Source organism: Nannobrachium achirus (genome assembly GCF_963921795.1).
Source record: "Nannobrachium achirus genome assembly, chromosome: 22".
In the NCBI taxonomy this organism is placed as follows: Eukaryota; Metazoa; Chordata; class Actinopteri; order Myctophiformes; family Myctophidae; genus Nannobrachium; species Nannobrachium achirus.
This window is the reverse complement of record NC_137829.1, coordinates 44,167,940-44,173,689: the sequence shown is the minus strand read 5'-3', so window position 1 is coordinate 44,173,689 and position 5,750 is coordinate 44,167,940.

Genomic DNA, 5,750 nt, shown 5'->3' with positions numbered 1-5,750 from the left:
AGTACAAGTATAGGCTATACTGCAAATGTTTTCTTAATAATTTATGATTTATTAATAATACTTAAAGGAGTAGTTCACCACTTTTCAACCTGTCTTCATATAATAGGTCCTCACTAATGTTCATGATAAAATATAAAAAAAAAATCTACTCAGTCCAAGTCTCCTAGGAGAGCTGTGGGAAGTTCAGAATCCATCGTCTTGTGACATCATCATTCCCCCCCCCCCCCCCCCCCCCCCCCCATTATCGCGAGAACAATGGCTTCCACTTTAAAATTGCAACTTTTCAGGAATAGAAAGCCTGCAGTTTCTATAAGCTGGATTGGCAATCGATGATGTCACAAGACGATGGGTTTCTGACCTGCCCACAGCCCTCTGAGGAAAAAATAAATAAAAAAAAGCTATTTTTGAGTGAGGACCAATTATATTAACATAGGTTGAAAAGTGGTGGAGTGCCCCTTTAAGAAAGAGGCAAACATTGTCAAACGGCCAATCTACAAGCTGACAGCTTGTAGTTCGTCTTTTCTCACAATATTTATCTGCGGAAATTATATACGTAATGCCTACAATTCCTAATGCTTGTCAAGTATGGTTATTTTGGGGGGCGTCACGGCCTGAAAGGTTTGGGAACCCTTGCAGGCTACTAGGGGTGTGATGATGATGTCACTGTAGCTAAAAAGAATGAGCCAGGACAGCATCATCATCAGAGCTCTCTCCTTCTCCCACGTATGCAGAGGACTGCACTGCAGTGGTGAATAATTGTTAGTGAGTGTGTGTGTGTCCTTGTGAAGGTGTTGTAAATTGGATAGCTTACACTGCAAATTACTGGGCAGGTCAGGAGTTCAGGAGAGGCCAGCCGTGTCAAGTGAGAGACTTTGGGATGAGGTGGAGAGAGAGAGAGAGAGAGAGAGAGAGAGAGAGAGAGAGAGAGAGAGAGAGAGAGAGAGAGAGAAGTTATTAATGGGGTGTCTGAGGATGGCGAGACTCAGTAGCCTATTATGGTGATGAGCTAATAATGGTAGTGGCAGTGGTGGCCCTGCTGGCTCATTCCTTTTACGCTGCCGCCATCTGGAGGACAAACTGGTTAACAACAACACAGATCTAGGCATTCATATTATATAGGATCCTTTTATTTGGAGAACATTTACCCATTTAGGCCTAGAATTATTGACTGCTTTAACTATTGAAAAATAGCAGATATACAAGCTCACAGTGCGGCACCGAGTGCTGCGCTGCGAGCTTGTAGATCTGCTATTTATTTATTTTTAATCATGAAAATTTGTGCAGATCTTTGAATATATGTATTTTCAAAGCGAACGTTTGTAACTCAAAATTTGCTTCTGGGGGGTCCCTGGAACTAAATATTTTGAGATGGGGGTCCGTGGCCAAATAACTATCTTTTTGGGGGTCCTTCACATGAAAAGGTTTGAGAACCACTGACATAGTAGGCTAGTCTCTCAAGAACAGACTAACTGAGCTCCAGTTAAGTGAAAGGGACCTTTTCTTTGACGATGGCTGGCCAGATTGCTGACATAGAAACATAGGTTTTAAAAAAAATCTTAGAAGGATTCAAAAGACACTTATAGAATCGGGTCAAAATTCAATTTTCAATTGTTTTCAAAAATAGCAGATCTACAAGCTCACAGCGCTGCACTCAGTGCCGCACTGTGAGCTTGTATCTGCTATTTTTCAATAGTTAACAAAGCATAAAATAATAATACACAATAATGTTTACCCGTTCTGAATGGGTTAAGGAGGGAACTCGGTTCAAATATAATCACACATCAATCAATTCCTTGTCTAAAAGGATAATTATAAGACAGCAATATAAGAAAATAGATATGAGAGCAGCTGCACCATTCTACTTCCTCTGTCTAGCTGTGCTCATTGAATATGTGGCGCTTATACCTGAAATTCATATACTTATCATGTCCTTATATGGAGCACTGGCTCTCAAAGTGTTGAGGGGATTATGTCTTTAAAATGTTCTGGGGACCCTTTAATCTTCATCTTCAAATATCTTCAACATCAACTGGAACACACTGATGCTTAATACTTATTATCTTTTTTCTTTTCCTTGTTTCTTTTTTTTCAAATTTTATCCCACGATTTCTTACAACCCATTTTTTCCACTCAATTGCTAAGTGTAATCCTGGGCACGGTCCTTCTGCCAACCTAGGGAGAGCCACGAACTGCGCTCATGCTTCCTTCAATGCGCGAGGGGTCCAAGCCGTTTCTTTTCACCTGACAGGGGGGAGCTTCGCCGGTGGGACGTATAACGCGTGGAAGGAACACGTTATGCCAACTGTTCCTTTCCCCTCCATCAGACGATCCATAGGGGACACGGGGAGAACATGCAAACCCCGCACATCAGAAAGGACATTTTGCCAACCCCACCTATAGGTTATGGGCACTGGTGACGCGGAGGAGAGAACACGCGACGCCCCAAGCACCCACAGTGTCCCCGGTGGGATCTTCTAGGTGACAGCGCTACTGACTGCGCCACCGTGTCCCCTATTATCTGTTTTTCAGCGGTGCTCCTAACAGCCAATGGCTTTGTCCGGTTCCCAGACCGGAGGGAAAAATATGTAAAAAAAATGTCCAGGCCCTAAAGTAAACTGAAGCATGGCCTACATAATGGATATGGCCTAGATGCTTGAACCATACGTACCTACCAGAACCCTTAGATCAGGGGTCTTCAACAAGGGGTCCAGAGTTACTACAGGGGGTCCTCCAAATCTTTGAGTGATAGAAACTTTTTTTCTCCTTTTTTATATTAACCACTTGAACCCTATAGCGTCCATATTCGGAGAACTTCAGCCAAAAATAGCAGATCTACAAGCTCACAATGCCTCGCGCTGCGAGGCGTTTTGAGCTTGTAGATTGGCTATTTTCGGCAAGGAGCTTTGGTGTAGAGGGGAAAAAGAGCAGACTAAGTACAGAGTGAAAGGTCAAGTTTATTAAATATTGATGGTTCAAGACAAATTTTAAAACACAAATTGCCATGAATCAAAAATACTCTGATGACTGTGCTGCCAAACAATGAAACTATGGAATCTATAAAAAAGGTTGTGGGGGTCCCTGCTTCATCTCTCTCTCAACTAAGGGGTCCTCGGACTGAAAACGTTGAAGACCCCTGCCTTAGATCGTCTGACAAAGGTCTCCTCATTGAATACTGGATCAATTCTAAATCAGGTTATGGTGCTTTCAGTCACTATGGTCCCGCTCTGTGGAATTCTATACCAGCTGATCCAAGGTCTGTTACAACAGTGTCTTCTTTTAAAAGCAAACTAAAGACCCACCTATTCTCATAAGCCTTTACCTAGGTTTGGAATGTATTGCTTAAGGCCCATTCCCACTGGGCCAGATAACAGATAAAAAAAATCTATTTCTCCAGATATTTTCCCATTCAAGTGGAAGGTAGATACAGAAAAAAATATACAGTATATATCTGTGACAGATATTTTTTCTTTTTTAAGAGTAGGCTACTTTTTCCACCACTGCACTGCCAATAAACAAGATGCGGCCTAGGCATTTAAACCTGCTGCCTAAAGCAAGGTGCGTGTGTACTACAATTGCCTTCAAGAATGAAAAGCACAAAAATAAAAACAAAATAATATTGGACAACACAGTATTTTAACTCTAAATATTGCCACACACCTCACTCCAACAATAAACTAGTTTTATACGGCCCCTATTGCGTTTTACAGAAAGTGTGTATACAGAAATATACGATAATAATAATTATAATCATTTAAAAAAGGCCTATTAAATCCAAGGGCCCCCTTCTGGCTCAGGGCCCCTGCACGTGCACACCTTGCACAAGCCATAATCCATGCCTGGAAGTTGACGAGTGTTTTTTTTTTTTTAAGGGTAACTGTTGTATAATAGCAATATTACACTTGATGGTCGTGCTTTATCGTGGTTATTGGCACGGCAGCCTTGCTGCAGGAACGAGGCAGAGTTCCGTAGGCAGGGCTGAAGATAATGCACACCCTCTTGTGTGTTAATATTGCTTAATTATTCAGACAAACAGCAAATTGAATGCACTATCAATGGAGGTTTGAATCATATCAATGTATTACAAAAACACTAATTGCCAATCATTGTTTGACAATCATTCAACACTGCAACAGGGCGTAATGCAAATACAACTTTATTGTCATTTGTAGCTTTTAATATGGCCTTATAGCAAAGCAGTTGAACAACAATGATGACTACTCCAGTCTGTTATGTGCAAGAGCTTCTTACTTAACCATGGTAAACAACACACAGACCACGTGATGACCTATGAGGCACCATCATTACACTCTATTGTTTTTCCACAGACACAACAATGACAGACTCACCTGCCACTAGACTGCATGTGCCTGTGGCCTCCCCTCATTGAGCTTTCAGGCCTACTCCGGTTAGACATTGCCCTCTTGTGGTTAGAAGCGTCAACAACTCCTATGTAAGATATAGACAAAAAAGAAAAAGAAAAAACATTTCTGTCAACTGTAAACACAAATAACAGTTTCTTAAAGTTTAAGAAGACTTAAGACTTCCTGTTGCCATTTCAATTATGTATTTTTATAATAATTATAATAATAATTCATGCGCAAATAAATGTCCCCATCTTATGTAAGCCTCATATCCCCCACAACAAAAATAGCAGTTTGTTTGGATGATGGACAGACGGACAGACAGACAGACAGACAGACAGACAGACAGACAGACAGACAGACAGACAGACAGACAGACAGACAGACAGACAGACATAGGGAGAGGGATCTCCATATATGGGCATAAAACATATGTTAATTAGTAAAGCCAAGCAGGGCCTTGGCGAGATAGGGCCTGGGTGTGATGCCTGGGGATCTCCATATATGGGCATAAGGGGGTACCCTAACACGACATAATCTGGGAATGCCCATACTGTATATGGACATTTTATTTATTGTATCCTTTATAAATATATATCCATATACATATATTAACGTTTTTGGGGAAGGTAGGGTGTCAATCAGAGTAAAGTAGGCTCTTGGGCCAGTTATAGGGCCTGGGATTGAAGACATCAGAAATCTCCATATAGGCTATGCTATGGGGATAAAAGGGATTTTGTTTCTGGGAATGCCCATTATGGACTTTTTATTTAATTGTATCCTTTATTAATAATAATATGTATCCATATACATACAATAGGCCTATATATTGTGCCCATATGGAGATCCCTATATCTGAACCAACCACACAGATATGGACCATCTGGCCATTGATATATAGTCTATCGATGACATCAGGAATCTTCATATATGGGCATAAAAGGGATTCTGTGGGATACCCATATATGGACTTTTACATAGGTGATGTCACCTGTGATATCACCTGTGATGTCACAGTGACAAGGGAACCAACCCATTTAGACATTTCTATTCGTCTGTCATTCAATGTTATATAAGATACATAAATGGTTTCCTGTGGAAATAAGCTTAGTCTTTTCTAGGATCTCCTTTTAGTTGACCTTGTACCAGTGAACTGTACCGTCATGAAACTGTACATTTTCCGATGCAAACTTCTAATAAAGTCTTCAATCAATCAATCAATCAATCAATCAATCAATCAATCAATCAATCAATCAATCAATCAATGACGATGATGAAAGTGAAACAGCTCTCCAACGCTGAACGAGTTGCTATGGCAACCACAGACGCGTCCCCCTCCCCCGCCCCGCCCCCCCCGGAAGTGCGTGGCTGGAGAAAAACATGGCGAAT